Source organism: Cupressus sempervirens, chromosome 11 (assembly GCF_028749045.1).
Source record: "Cupressus sempervirens isolate cs-2001-9-10 chromosome 11, ASM2874904v1, whole genome shotgun sequence".
Classification (NCBI taxonomy): domain Eukaryota; kingdom Viridiplantae; phylum Streptophyta; class Pinopsida; order Cupressales; family Cupressaceae; genus Cupressus; species Cupressus sempervirens.
In genome coordinates this window covers 182,029,715-182,046,792 of record NC_143128.1, presented here as the reverse complement: position 1 = coordinate 182,046,792, position 17,078 = coordinate 182,029,715, and the positions used below count along the sequence as shown (strand labels likewise).

The window sequence follows — 17,078 nt, the reverse complement described above, 5'->3', positions numbered from 1 at the left end:
TATACATACACATACACACACACACACACACCCGTGCACACACGAGCATATATTTAGCAGTTACTCGCACATTTTTACAAAAAAATTGTCCGCAAAAAATAACACATACTTGCACATTTTGACAGTATGAAAACAAAATTATTGTTCCTTGTTCCTTAGATCATATCATTGTTTTTGAAACACGAGATAAATTTGTAAGATTTCAGGCCAGTCTTGGGAATATCTCCAATATAATCATCGAGGCATGGCATTGATATAGTATTTATGCCTAAAGTATATATATATGACATGAAGTGCTTTTAAAGTTTCATTTTAGTTTGTAAATTAGATGTCTCTAATAACTTAATTAATTTATACATTATACGTAACAAATATTATAACTTACTTGACAATAAATAAACATGCACATAAACAATTCTTATGCTCCTAATTCCTCCCACTTCTCCTCCTTGCAACAATCTTGGTAATCAGATGACTGCAGCTTGATGTCTGGAAATTGTTGTAGGTGCAAGCCCAGCGCAGGGCAGAAATGAAAGCTTCTGATAAGCTACACTGATTAGAAAGACAGTATAATGACAGGTAATTTTAAATATTGGTTATGATAGCATCTGTCCATGAATCCTCTGAAATTTTTGGTCTGGAAATATTTATTGTTGCACCAATTTCCCTTTTTTGCCCCATTTTCTTATGGTTTGAGATCTGTAATCGCAGGTCTTACAATTGGCCATTGTACCCGTAATCATTGAGAGTTGGATTGGGTTTAAGGTTCCCCTCTTAAAAATTGTGGTAATCGCAGGCTTTTAGCCATCATCTTCAACATTCATTATCTGAATCATATGGATGACATTTTATCTAGACAAACTTTACAAGACTTTTATTCTCAATGTGACAACAGATTTGAAATACGCAAAAAGAAGAGAGATTATGGAACATTGGTACTTCTTCACGGGCTCCCTCTCGTAGTGGTGTACAAGATGAATGCAGAAATTGTTCACTTGAAACTTCAAGCACCGTTAATCTGTGTCGTGTTTCCTCGAGCAACTCCTCATTGCTCCATACTCGCAATTCCTATGAACTATTGCTACATACTCACCGTTCTTGCGAATTGTGGCACCCTTTAGCAGTTTCGGCGCCTTTCGCGCGGTTGCCTTCAATCACCCTTGATGATTCCTCCAACTGCCCCACAATCTGATCTTCGACAAGTCATCTTAGCCACCGCCTTTGCTCGACTTGGATTAAATCCCCCTCACACAGATTGCAATTCGTCAACATCCTCCCTCAAGTTCCTATTTTTGTTTAAAAGATTAGGCATTTGACATATACCATTATATAAAACCAAAACAGATCACTCTTTTATTTATTCAATCTGTATACATCATGTGTCGACTCGAGCAATACTTACAGACTCAAGTGCTCTTGGCACAACGGGTCAAAAGCTCTGGCTTTGTCTTGTGACATCGTGCATCTCTCTCCTCATAGAAATTCTTGAGGGTCTCTTGACGGCGTTCCTCACTTTCTACTTCTTCCCTGCGTCTCTTCTATGCCAAGGATGCTTGTGCAATTAGATGGGGGAGTTGGTCTAAGAATATGTTCGTGGTTGGGCTTGCGTGCATAGCATCCCACACATTCTCTGGCGTAACCTCATTCTCCGTAGCTTCTCTCCATACAAAGGTTTCCAAGCTTATGCAGTGCAGGATGTGAAAGTTCTGGGCTGCCTCGTGCGCGCCTTCCAAAATTTATGTTTCGTCGTCCTCATTCATTTTCCGGTTGTCTAGTACAGTTATTCCCATTTATCCTCAGCATTCCATACTACTCCAGATTCGAACTGGCAACGACGCCAAATGTTCAACCCATAGGTGAACAAGAAAGAAACATGTAACAGCTTATCAAAGTAAAATACTATTCATTAATCAAATGCTTTTGTACATAACAATAATGTTCCATGCAATGATGTCAAATACATAAGTGATAGCCACATTTATAATATCCGATATGGTGATTACGAAACGACACAACTGTGTCCACACCGGTAACTACCTAACTACCTGTTTTGTCAGACAACAAACTTCACTGCCAATGAAAACAAATTCTTGCACTCTACAGATAATAGCCAAAGACTTAGCTGGCAGACTCGAGAAGCTAACCAATACATATAAAACAATTGCTCTCTTTGATTTTCCATCGTAAATCTGGTAAACAAGATGCCCATGGCTATGAGTGTCATTTACAATTGTACCCATAAAATAAATTCATCTGGTACCAAACATATATCTATCATATCAAAATAAATATTCATGCCTTGGTTATTGGGAAATTTTATGAACATAGATAGACAAAAGCAGATATCTTGAAGTTAATAATTTTAAATTTTGCTAGTCTTTAAATTTTAGGGCACATATTTTTGGGCACTTACAGTGACCAAACAATATTTTTTCACCATAAACCCCCTTAGCAGCCTTTTAAAAGACCATTAAACCTAAAAACATGTCATTAAGTTGACATTAAACATTTATCTTTGGCATTTGGCATTGATAATCGATGAAATAGCATACTATTAAATGATTAAGTTTTACAATTCTGTATATTCTCTATTTTTTTAAGAATTTAATATATTTATACACACACACGTACCCAAATGCATCCAAAATCCAAAAAAACAATTCCACACATCCACATAACAGGTTCTCGTACCCACATCCAAATCGGTAAATGTTTAATACAAGTACACATGGGGTTTGCTGTCAAGGGAATTATACTCTAAATTTTGATCAAAGGAGCAGCATTGTTCTGACACTAACAGTTGGGAATTTGGATGGGAGATGCTCATCACATCTTTAAGGTGTATAACAGCACTATGCCTTCAATTCCATGGCAAAGTCAATTGTGACACAGGATTTGCAGTAAATTGACTGTATCAAAATGGCACCGCAGAAAGGCAGAGCAGCATCCATCAAGTTGATTTGAGATTCAGATATTTGAGAGAGCCGCATTTTAGTCAAAAATTGCTTGAGAGCAAGCAATCATTGGGAAGGCGGGGAAGGTATAATATCCCTTTTCTTTGGACATTATAATTTAACTAAATAAGTAAATGCTAAGTTGTCAATTAAATAATTAAATCTAATGATGAGTTATTTATTAAAGTGACTTTAGTGGTTGATTAAAGAAAATTTTATTTAGTCACTTCATAACTATATCCTAAAGTTGCTCTCTCTTTCACCCAATTTCCAAGGAGTGGTTCCGGGCAAAAGCATGGTCATAGTTTTACCATAGATTTCTATATGACACCTGGATTATGGTACAAAGTTTAAAGTTACAATGTGGAATAAATTGAATATTCACTTTCAATAGGGGCGGAATCACTTGGTGATAATAATTTCGAATGATTTGTTTTGTAACTTTCTAATATTGGTGACCACAAGATTTAACATAATTTCAGCCAAGCATATTTATGATGCAATTAATCAATTGTTGATATATTGATGAACCCGAATGTGTTAGAATCAAGTTTCAAATTAATACAAAGTGAATACTGGAGGACGCAACTGTTTCAAGAAACATTCGTGTGGATCCTGGGCGGCCTTTTCTGAGTCATGGTTTCCTTCGTTGCCATTCCACCCCTATTGAAAGTGAATAATGAGGTCGACGGGTTTGCAAAAGGTTTAAATACGGGCCCTTAGTTTGGATGTGGAAACGGCTGAGCTATATTTGCTGCTTATTGTCTTTGTATGCTGGCTTCTATCTTCAGCATTAATAATCATGGTTTGAAGCTCTGTTATGTGTGAATTAATATTTCTGTGGAAATTGTGGGTAATATTCATTGCATACTCAAGTAAATTGAAATGTATGACTCTTGTGTTGGGCAGGCTTGGAGGTTCAACAATTATCTTATATGCTAATTCAAACTAAGAGACACATAAAAAATTCATTCAGATTAAGTATCATGGTTCTCATGTAAGAAAGCCACTAAAGTTATAAGCTATAGTGGAAACTAAGGATCGGAAATATCTTGTTTGTTTCCACCAAGGTCTTAATAGCTGGAAATTATATATTGCACAGGTCTGAACACCATTGGAGACCTCACTGGTCATGGTCTACATGACTGCTGCTATCTTGTAATCCTAAAATGTCCAGTTTGGCCAAACTGGACGTCGGACTAGCCACAGTTCAAACTGGTCCATGGTAATGGTAATGTCTGCCTGTGGGTCTGGACAGGGTTCCTGTCACATAGGCCTGGTTCAAACCAGACCACGGGCAGATCTAACCCAGGCGAACCACACAAAACACCATCGAATTTCCATGGAACCCGCACGAACTAGGATCTGCGGATGGCAGCAAGTCATTTTTTTAATGCAAATTTAATAATGTTTTGACATCCACAACCCTAAAAAGTGGATTTGAAAGGCTTATGTTTACTTCGAATTCTCATATATGGTGTGCAAATAGGTTATTTTGTCTTGAGGTGGAGCAAATAGGTAATTGAGCAAGAGTTTGGTTATCCAAAAGGAGTTTGGAGATTGATTTGTGGATCTTCTTCAAGTGTTTGTGCCTCATTTCTACACCTTTTCAAGCTTACAATAAGTGGAAAAGGTAAATTCTTGTTCCATTTGCTTTGATGTTGTTTCAGTTTTTTAATTTTTTCATTCCTTTTCATTGTCCATAAGATTTACCTTATTTTTAGAATTTTTCATTATACTACTTCTTTTGAATATGTATATAATTTCTTCCCATACAAAAAGGAACTACAAGGCATCTACCCCTTCCTCAATAGGCAATATTGAACAAAGAATAGAACCACATTCTGATTCTCCTTTGTGGAATTATGTTGATAGTGCAAGAACCCTTCAAAGAGGTGGTGCATTCAGATGGAAATATTAGGGTTGTGATGTAGAAATGAATAGTTCAATTATCATGTGGTAAGCCAATTGCTGGGATCCCTAGAAGAAGAGTCACAAAATGCCTTGGAAAAGAATGCACCTATACCAAATGCAACAATATTAAAATAATATAGAGCATGAGGCAGCAAAAGAGAGAGAGAATAACATAGGCAAAATACAAGCATTAGCAGTAAAAAAGAAGTAAAGGGAATGCAACCCCCTCTACAAATGTTGTGATAGAAGACCACCCTTTCTATACTACCTCATTGAGCCTTGATACTAAAAGTGACACACCCCATACACACAAAAGTAAGGGACCATCGAAAACTATATTAAAAAATCAGAGTTCAGAAATTGTCAACATTGATGTAGCAAGATCACCCCGAGCTGTTAGGGCCCCCACATAAAACACAAACAGGCCTTTAATGCCCGTTTTAATACAGAGGAAGAGGTAGCACTACCACCAGCACCAAATTTACTACCAGAAAACATCATGGTGATGTATGCTAAATGGGACTTGTTTCCTGACCCAATTAAACAAAACATGTCCTTTATTCAATACTTAAATCAGAAAAGGGAGACAGAAAGACAGCAACAGGGCAAGAGACTTAGAGCACCAAACAAAGAGTTAAGGCATGCTATGAACAAACTATCTCTCCCTACTTTTGATGGCAGCAATAAGACATTTGCAAGAGCTTGGATTCACAAGCTAGACACTTATCTAACACTTAAACCTATGTCAAAGACAAAAGCCATCAGATTTGCTACGATGCATTTAGAGGAAGTAGCATATGATTGGCGGCATCACAGGTTGGTTACCTAGGATCATGGTCTCATTATGTCATATGAGACCTTCAACTCTAAGCTGATTACTCGCTTTGACAAGAAGGATATAGAGGTCTATTATAAGGATCTGGCACAGTTACGAAAGAGTAGATCTCTAGATGATTTCATTGACGAGTTTTAGCGGATCTTGGTAATGGTTCCAGACATGTCAGAACAGCGTAAGGTAGTGTTGTTCCTCGAGGGTTTACAAGATAGATATAGAGGTTTGGTTAAGGTACTTAAACCAAACACTCTAGATGATGCTATTAAGATCGAACACGATCTAGAGTCACCCTCTTCGATATTACAACCTCCTAAGAAAACATATAAGGGATCCACTTCATTCCAAAAGAATAAAAACCAACATAAGGCTACAACTCCCAGGATGGACTTTGAGACACGAAATGAACTCAGGAGGAAGAAGTTATGCTTCACTTGCAGAGAGCCATGGACACCGGATCATAGATGCCTAGGCAAAGGCAAGATACATTATGTAGAGGTACTTTCAGAGGAGGAGAATGAATAGCAAGAGGGCAGCGACGTTGATGGTAATGATGAGGAAGAAAATGAGGATCGACCACCTAGAGAGAGGAAGAAGGAAGGCACCCAGGGATAGCCTCCTACCATAGCATCACTTTCCAGCAATCCCACGGGACATCCTTTTCGTTTGAAGAGAATTGTTAAAGGACAACGTATTATATGTTTCTTAGATACAGGTGCCTTGCATAACTTCATAAGCTCACGATGGGTTACTAAGAGAAAGTTACAAATTGACAACATACCTGAGTTTGAGGTTAGAGTGGCACGAGGTGAGAGATTGAGATGTGCAGGGAAGGTGTCAGGACTTCCGATTCATTTTGATGATTTCCTTCTTGAGACGGATTTTTATGTGGTTGATTTGGATGGGTTAGATGCCATGTTGGGTAGACAGTGGTTGCAGACTACTGGCAAGTACACAATTGATCATGATAAGATGCAATTGGAATTCTTACAAGATGGCAGATAGGTGATGCTCAAGGCTATGCCAGAGGGAGAACCCAAGTTGATTTCAGCCCACAGGATGGAGGCAATCATGAGGCATGATGACATGGAGTAGGCAGCCCATTGTTTTATTTTTTCTAAGGCTACCTTAGACTCATGACAGCAGATTCATGTTGACATTCAGCCGGTGCTTGATAAGCACAAGAAGGTTTTTGAGGTCATACCTCTAGGGATTCCCCCAAATAGAGGGTTTGAGCATATCATCGAGTTGGAGAAGGGCGCCAAACCCGTCATCACGACACCTTATCGTCATCCTAGGCATTATAAGGAGGAGATAGAAAAGACGATTAAGGAATTTCTAGACATAAGACACATCAGACCTAGCTCTAGTCCCTTTGCTTCTTCACTAGTATTGGTGAAGAAGGATGGCACTCTACGCATGTGTATTGATCATAGTTCAAAAAAAGGGCAATATTTCACCAAACCCATGATATCTCGCAGACCAATATTCAAAGCCAAAAAAACCCACAAAAACTTAGCTTCGAATTAAACCAAAAAACCGCAGCGATTTTTCCCGTTAATATTGCGCAGGAATCGGAAAAACGTTGGAAAAAAGCATTCACAATTGTCGGAATTTTAGGTTAGAGGTATAGTTTTTGACACGACAACATTCAGTCTCCTGCATTCGGCACCAACAGTCTTCCTCTCCCTGCATTCGGCGAGCATTCACAACCGACTTCATTCAACTTGCCTCCAGCGTGCATTCGACTTGCCTCCATTTCTCTGCATTCTACTTACCTCCATCATGCCATTGAATTTGTCTGCATCATGCCATCCACTTTCAGATTTTTATTTTTATTTTTTGTAATTGTAATATATTTGGTTTTAAAAAATTGTTTAAAACCTAGTTTATTTTGTAAAAACAAAAATGTATTAAATAATTTATTATTTCATTTTACTAAAAAAAGATTAAAGATAAAATGTAGTAAATAATTTACTATTTACCATGTATTTTAAATTTACAATAATGTTGCTTTATTTAACAATTTTAACTATTATAAATATATATATATATAAGAGTAAATTATAAAAGATTTATTATTGATATATTTTAATAATAATACTGTAATAGATTTATAATATATATTAATATATTTATAATAGATTTAAATAGATTTATAATGGATTTTAATAGATTTATAATAGATCTTAGTAGATTTATAATAGTATTTTAAGAAATTTACAAAATATTAAATTGTCACTTATTAGATGCTTTCTAATTATAATTGGTTGTTTATCGGCTAGTTCCTCGAAGTCTACCTATTTCTTCACTTTGATTAATGTATGGTGTATATCTCAAATCATTATATGTTTTGCAAATTTGTTGTGTATGTGTGTGTTTTAAGAATATTATACAAAATTGGATATTTTCAAATGTTCAACAAAAGTGTCGATTTATTGCCGATTATTTTGTCGAGTTTTTGTTGATTCCGAGATTTTCAAAAATTTTGGGCCAGCCGAGATATTGCCGAAACCAAGTTTTCCAAATACAATATTGATTACCGTGCTCTAAACAAGAGGACCATCAAGAACAAGTACCCAATCCCTCGCATTGATGAGCTACTAGATGAGTTACATGGGGCAATTTACTTCTCAAAGATTGATCACAGATTGGGGTACCATCAGATACGGGATCACGAGGAGGATGTGCATAAGACAGCCTTTTGATGTCACTATGGTCACTACGGTCACTACGAGTTCTTGGTTATGCCATTTGGACTCACTAATGCGCCAGCTACATTTCATTCATGTATGAATCATATCTTTAGAAAGCAGTTGCAGAAGAGCGTATTAGTATTTTTTGATGACATATTGATTTTCAGCAAAACTTGGGAGCACTTGCAACATCTAGATGAGGTACTCAGTATCATGGAACAAAAGGATCTTAATGAGAGACAGCAAAAGTGGGTCAGCAAGATTCAAGCCTATGATTTTGACATTAAGTACATCAAAGGTAAGAACAATGTAGTTGTTAATGCACTTTCCAGGAGACCCTTAGTAGCAGAATGTTGCGTCATTTCTAAGATTTCAGCAGATTGGGAGTCTCAATTGTTGGTTGAGTATTATAATAATGCTCAAGCATGTCAAATTATGTATGGACAGCTTCAGGACAACAAGTACAAGGTAATAGATGATGTGATTTTCTATAAGGATCATATTTACCTCGTACCACAATCTAAACTCAAGGGTAAGATTTTGGAAACCTTACATGATGCACCATCAGTAGGACACCCAGGATTCTTCAAAACTTATAGACAAGTCAGGGAAAGATTTTCATGGAAGGGCCTCAAGGATGATCTCCTCCAACATATCAGGGAGTGTCAAACTTGTCAACAGAAGAAGTCGGAGCATGAGTTTCCAACCGGGTTATTATAGCCTCTCCCCATTCTAACGTAGAAATGGGAGAGTATTTCTATGGATTTTATTACAGGGTTGCCTAAGGTGTAGGGCAGGGATTCTATTTTTGTGGTGGTGGATAGATTGACAAAATTCACTCACTTCTTCGTCGTAGCAGCAGATTGGTCAGCCTCTCAGGTATCTGAATTATTCTTTCGGGAGGTTTTTCGCTTACATGGTCTTCCGCACACCATTGTAAGCGACAGGGATAGCAAGTTCCTCAGCACTTTTTGACAGGAACTGTTCAGATTAACGGGTACAGATTTAACACCCAGCACGAGTTACCACCCCTAGATGGATGGACACACTGAGATAGTTAATAAATGGGTGGAGGGTTACCTCCGAAGCTATGTAGCAGGACAGCAGAGAGCCACCTAGGTTAAGTGGTTGTATCTAGGGGAGTACTGTCATAACTCCTCCTACCACAAGTCCATTCAAATTTCTCCATTTCAAGCTCTCTATGGCAGCGAGCCCCTATCATTCCTAGACCTGGCTTTGCAGGACAACAAGGCACCTCTTGTCGGGGATTGGATACAGGATCAGCAGGATATTCTTATATCTCTTCGAGATGACATTCTATGGGCCTAGAATCACCAGAAGATGTACGTTGATCGTTGGCGGACTGAGCGGAGTTTTGAGTTGGGTGATGTGGTTTATCTCTGTCTCCAACCATACAAGCAGAGTTCCTTGAAGAAGAGTGGGTCTCAAAAACTTCAGCCCAAATTTTTTGGTCCATATCGCATTACTAGAAGGGTTGGTGAAGTCGCCTATGAGTTAGATTTACCTAAAGATAGCTGAATTCATAACGTGTTCCACGTTTCATGTCTAAAGAAAGTGATTGGCCAGCATACAATAACCTCCATAGAGTTGCCCCCGCTCGATGAGGAAGGGAAGCTTGTATTAGTTCCAACAGAGGTAATAGAGGTCAAAGAAAGGAAGCTGCATAATAGGTCCATCAAGGAATATCTGATTCGCTGAAAGGGTTTACCTTATGAGGATGCCACTTGGGAAAGTAAGTCAATCCTACAACATCCAACATTAAGATTGCTTGAGGGCAACAAATCCCGCCAAGTGAAGATTGTAATGTCCCTTTCCCCGCGCTAGCTATAATGGCGCCTAGTTGGTTTATATTTCCATCCGGATAGGCTAACTGCATATGATTTAGGATGCAAACCACTCACACGAGTTTTGGTTTCAGTTGAGGAGATTTTAAATAGGAGTTTCTAAGGTTTTAGTCACCTTATTTTATTAAGTTGAAATATAAAGTACTTTATTGTTTAAAGTCACTTTATGACAAAAAGACTTAAGTGATTAAAAGACAAAATAGTCTTTCATCCCACATTGCTAGGATGCTTATATCTCTCCACACTCCAAGGTTATAAAAGAAAGCTTTTTGCATTGGGATTGTCACCATGAAAAAGAATAACAATATAATACTAATGGAAACGGTTGCCTAGTTGTGACTGGTTGTCGAAGGACGAAACCCCTAAGGCATTGGAGTAGTGGGACGTAGCCCCCAGCTACTCAGATTGGATTTGGGTTCTGCAGATTGTGTTTAAATTTGGGTAGACGTATCTTAGTTGCCAGCTTGTAGAGACGTCTGTCATCACTTTCAGAACGTGCTTAGAAGGAAGTCTGTAGTTAAGCCGTGGAGGTTAGACTGTCGTGAGTAAGAAGATTATCTCAGTTACAGTGAACAGAAATTCCACGGATCACATATACAGAGGTTATTCGAGCAACAGTAAGAAGAGGTGTTCAAGTTGCAGTCCAGTATAAGTCTATAGGTGGTTTGAGCCAAGTTTGGCATTCAGATGATTCACTAGGGTGTACATGAGAATATCTGAAGGTTGCAGGCAGAAGCATTGATCACAGCGATAAGGTTAAAAGACACTTATAAACAATAGTCAACTTGCCAGGTGAAACATAGCAGAACAGGAGCTGAATAACCACCATTACGTTGAATTTATGTGGGCGTGAGTACTACAGTAGCCTATTCCGCAAGACAACAACATCCATTTACTGACGGCATACCATGTTCTTGTTTTGTATTACATATGTGTTTGGTATTAAATGTGAAAGAACTGTATTATGTCCAAACTGATATGTATATTAAGTTTGGTTCAATAGTAAACTGGTATGTGTAATGAACAATAGATGAGAAATCTGAAAATCCGATTGTATGCTAAGGTTCAAACTAAACTTAATACAATATTCTGGAAAGTTTATTTAATTTCAGTGATATTATAACTTGACATTTGGGCTACACACCAACTATTTGATAAAATTCACAAGTCCAGATTTAAGATTTTTCTGATCAGATTAAGCAAGGATTATTACTCATTAAGTTCGCCGAGCTCATTATGAGCATGCTTCAGTATATTGCCATGGATAGGCCTTGCCATCGAGAGATCTATGATAGCATAAACTCAATGCTTGAGAAGATCAACGAATTTGTAAATGAAAAAGAGAAAGATCTCCAAGAGACCTTCAAACAATCGCAAGCAATTGTCGTCAATGTAACATGGGGATGTGCACTCGAGCCTAGACCCCCTTGAACTGGTTGTTGGGGCGTCCTCGAGACAAGTACGATGTGCACCCAAGAACCGGCACCAGCAAATTTTTGTTGCCGCACCATTGTTGTCCACGTCCACATCCCTGTTTGGAACTCCAAGACATGGGTGCAGGTGGATGGCACTTAAGCATTTCCCAAGCATCCCTCGACCGCACCCAAGATGAAATGGAGTGTAGCAAGCAATAGCAGCACAAAAGTAAACAAAAAATTAGTTTTTTTTTCCCCTATTGAACCCTAAGTCTATGTAGTTCCCATATAGGGCCCTCTAAACCTCCAAAAGACCCATATACTTCATTTGGCATTTTTCTTTTTTTCCAACCAAGAGCAAAGTGAGAATAAGAGTTTGGAAGAGATTCGAGAGTGAGTTGGCAAGTGATTGCAAGATCAAGAGGAGCAAGAGGAATAAGAAGAATCAATCTTGCAGTTGATTCATCAAGCACAAGGTAGGTTTTAAGTTTTTTACTATTTCCTTTTGTTTTACATTTATTTTCAGATTTTCATTCTAATTTGTTGCAAAAAAATTTGAAACCTACATGTCCAAATTTGTCATTAGAATGCATTGTTTGAGTTTAACTTCAAAATTTTAAATCTTTAAGAATTGTTTTGGTAGGTTTATTTTTGTTAAAATTTTGATTTTGAATGCATCATGTCATTGTGCATAAAATAATTTTTGGTTATTAACTTATGCTAAAACTTATTTCAATTTCTAAGCTAGGCTGAAAGTAGTTACAATTTTATTTTATTTTTATTAATTAGGCCGAAATCTATGATTTTGTGAAATGCAGTGTATAAATGGCCTCTAGTCAAAGTGTAGAAGACATGGAAGTGCATGATGGAAGTAAAAGTGCTAGTTTATCCAAGTACAAGCCTAAGCATGAGGCTGATCCATAGAGAGAATCTGAATCTCTTTATATTGCACCGGGAGCACCTTCTATTGATTGTCCCTTTGAGACTTTGCCACCATTTGCTAAAGGTCCATTTGATCCAAAATCCCCTCCAAAACAACTTTCTATCAGAGTGTCAATCCCTACAACTACAAGTGGCGGTACATGGAAATGGAAATGTAACCTTTGTAGTGTAGAATGGCATGGCAGCATTGCTAGAGTTAATTCGCACCTCTTTTGGACTAGATATGGTGTGAGTTCTTGCAAATTCAATGGAAATGCTCAAAATGTGAAGTATAGAATTGAAATAAACAAATTGTGTGGCATTCCTGATGATAGTGCATTTCCAATGCCTAAATCTTTGGTTGGTAGGCAATAGGGATTGGCTATTCAGCATTTAAAGAGGTGGTGAGATACTTGTACACATATCTTGCATCAAAGAGCAAGGACATATTCAAAATCAGTTTCCACTCCTTCATCCATTCATAGTTCAACAAGGGTCAATAGCAAGGGGCAAACGAAGGCAAGAAGTTCTAGCACTAATAACCCCATTGTTGATCGATTTAATGTGTGCATTGAGGATCAGCTAGATGATGTGATTGATGAATTATTATTTGGCAATGGCATCCCATTGCATGTTACCTAGTCTCCTTATTATAGGAAGATGATGTCCATGGTGGTGAAGGGCAGAGGACCATCATTTGTACAACCTTGTGAGCACAATTAAGGACTGCAGTCTTGGATAGGGGTAGTATAAGAAGGTTGAGGTCTAAATGTAAATGATGAAGGCATGTTGGATGGAGTCGGGTTGCACCATTATTATGAATGGGTGGACAAACATTAGACATTGTCCACTCATCAACATCACGGTCACATTCATTGAGGGCCCTTACTTTCTAAAGACAATTGATTGTTCAAAACATCATGAAGATGTTGATTTTCAATTTCATGTCCTTAGGGAGGCCATTGAGGAGACTGGACCACAAAATGTGGTCTAAGTAATAACAAATGTTGCACATGTGTGCAAATCTGCAAGGAGGCTTGTTAAGGCAGCCTATAGACATATTTGGTGGACTCCATGTTTTGTGCATGCCATGAACAATTAACTCAAGTACATGGGGAAAATCAACTAGATTACATGAGTGGTTAATAGTGGTAGAGAGGTGCAGATGTTTTTCTACAATCACTATACTTCACATGCGCTCTTCTAGGGCATCGAGGAGGAGTCCCTAAAACCAGTTGAGACTAGATATGCTTCATATTGCATTCTCTTGGACAGAATGCTCAAGTTACGAGAACTATTGCAACTCATGGTTATAATAGAGGAATGGGATCGGTGGGCTGAGTCCAAACAAAGTAGGGGAAGAGGGTAAAGGAGACAATGAAGAATGATCAGTTTTGAGCTGATGCAAAATACAGAGTCTCCATTATTGCTCAATTTTTTTAGGTATTCAGATATGGTGATGGGGATACATCTTCCCTTGGAGAGGTTTATGAGTGCATCAATTCCACGCTTGGCCAGATGAGATTTGTAGTGCATAAGAGGGACCCCGCTCTAGTATTCTATACTAAGCACATTCAGCCTATTATTCACTGCAAGTGGAAGAAGTTGAAAACTCCTTTGCACATGGCTGCCTATGCATTGAATTGTAAGTGGTACATGCCTAGGCCTAGTAGAGTTACACCACTTCAGGATGATGAGGTGAAGGTTGGATTCTTCCAATGGATTGCTAAGATGTTTGATGATGAGACTGCTGCCCAGATTGCTCAGTGTGGACAGAATTTGCCACTCGTACGGGTAATTGTTAATTGATTTTACTATTGGGTATGTTTATGTGACATGACATTATGTTAAAACTTATTATGTTCTAGGATACTCAGATTTGGCAAAAATGGACCTTAGAACTTTGGCACTAAAGCATCCTATATTGTGGTGGAAATACCATGGATAACAAAGTGAAAAAATTACAACAATAGCCACCTGATTCCTTTCTCAAGTTTTTAGTTCGTCTTTATAAGTTACTATCTATTTGAGGTTTTAAGTTTGAAATTTTAAATTGGTCTACATAGAACTTTATCCACTTTGTTAAGAGGAATAAACTTACCTCTAAGAAACGAGGTTGTACACAATGTCTTGTGTATCATAGATCGCAGGACATGTGGGTAAAAAGAGAGCTCAGTGGCACAATGGGATGTGGAGCCAGTGGATCCAACTCAAATTGATGAGGACAAGGTTGCAACAGAAGTTGATGTAGGGCTAGTTGGCATTCCTTTGACAGACCTTATGAGTCGAATATTTAGTTCAGTAGTTCTAGTGATGAGGACTTTGGCTTGGGGGTTGATTAGTCGTTAGAGGCCTCCTATTGTTACATTTTTTACATTTTGACATGAATTTAGATTTTGACATTTGCAAAACTTGTACTCACCTTTATATTGATCATGATTCATTATATCATTCTACTCTCATCATTGTAATCATAATAATCTTTATGATATATAATATTTCATATTTGAACAATGATTTAATCATTTATATGCATCATCAATCATATCAATATATTACTATGCTTAGTGTTAAATGGTTTTTGTTCCTTTTGCAATTTTGCTATGTAAAAACTTCAAACCTATTGTATTTTGTGCGTTATACTGAAACATCTTTTCATAATTAGCATTTTAAGTTATGTATGTATAGTATTGACCAAATACATTAACAATATTATGGTAAAATAATGAATGTGTTATTAAACAAAGATCATAAATGATCTATATATTCAAGTATACACAAGAATGTTTCTATAACAAACAAAGAGAGAAATAGAAACATTCCGAAAAGAGAGAGAGAGAGAGAGAGAGAGAGAGGGGGAGAGTTTCCATATTGAACAAAGAGAGAATATGGAAACATATAAGAGGAGCAACCATTAAAAATAGAAGTAAATCTACCAAAGAGAGACAAACAAAAATAGAGAGAGATTTAACTCTAATAACCTCCCTTAATGGTCAATCTAACTTTAAAAGAAAAAAACTTGCAAGGGAACCCGCTCTGTATGTTCAGCAATAAAGGTTTGCGGTAGCATTGACTATGGTAGGATGAGTGAGTAACCAAAACAAGCGCCTCAAGGTGACGGTACTCGAAGATCGTCATCATTCTCTACTTTTGTAATGTCCCCTCTTCCAGAGTGTAATGTAATGATAATAAGAAAGAAACAATAAATAATGAGAAATCATAATTAAATTATACTAATTTATTAATTAAATAATATATAAATTATCTAAATTATAATTATTATTAAAGATTATATTAAAAAGGTGGCATATAATAGTATAAATAAATAAATTATAATAGGAATCTAATGAATTCAATAATAAGATATTAGTAGTAATCAATTATCAAATGATCAAATCATTGATAATATATATTACTATTATACAAAGACCTCACTAAAGGGGTACACCTCACATTACACTTAAGAGATCAATAACAAGTTCAGTTCACATATGAATAACGATCATGAAAGCAATCAAGATGATGGTTCAGATGTATGTTATGTGGAAAGATAAAAGGAGCGACTTTCGTAGGGTCACGCCGCTTGAAATAATGCACATGGAAGGCAACGTAGATATAACACCAATAGCGAGTAGAGACGGGGGCAGCAACCGGTCTATTTATCAGTCAAGGACCAGGAAGAAAGGAATGATAGTTTTCAGCGATAAGTTAAGGAAATATGCGGCATCACATTCCATGCAGGAAATAGTCATGAAATATCTCTTTTATTAAATAATAGAGGTCCAAGTACAATGCTTCTAACAAAATATGCAAACTCTTCAAGTTATTACATATATCAGAATTGACTCCATAAACCATTTATAGTTGTTGTACAAAATAAGCCAACTCAACAAGCATCACATCACAAAGCAATGATATATTATATAAACAATGTCATCTTCACAAGACTTGAACCGAGAGATTCTTCACATTTTAACCAGAACTCTCTTCATTTTCCAAAAACCTGACTCTTTATATTTCCAAACACAAGTATATGTAAGTGTACCACTGCAGGTTATCAGGATATCTCTTGCAGCGACAAATATCAACACTCAATATTAGCAAACGATATATCTTTTCAAGTATTCATGTCATGGAATCTCTCAATATGTCACTCACAATGGCTTCACCCATTTGTGAGGACAAAAAAAAAATTATCACGTAGCCTCTCAACATGATAGCATGATGCAATCACTCAGCATGTTATTCACCTTGGCTACTCCCATATATCAAAACACAAACTCTCATCACAGATTCACTCAACGTAATGTTGTCATAGAGTCCCTCAACATGACATCCATTATGGCTACTCCCATGAGTGGAAGGAGCAACAAGGGCTTTCACATCAAATTTGTCTATCGCAAAGAAAAATGCATTACAAGGGCTTTCACCTCAAATTTCTCCCTCAAAGAAAAATGCATGACAAGGGCCTTCACCTCAAA

At 37.2% G+C, this 17,078-nt stretch overlaps 1 protein-coding gene across 1 annotated transcript in view; it reads right to left on the bottom strand.

Annotated features, from left to right (window-relative positions):
• LOC149528795 (DNA damage-binding protein 1-like) overlaps positions 1-17,078 on the bottom strand; it is a 169,516-nt gene that overhangs the window by 91,921 nt on the left and 60,517 nt on the right. The gene's annotated exons all lie outside the window — the stretch shown is intronic.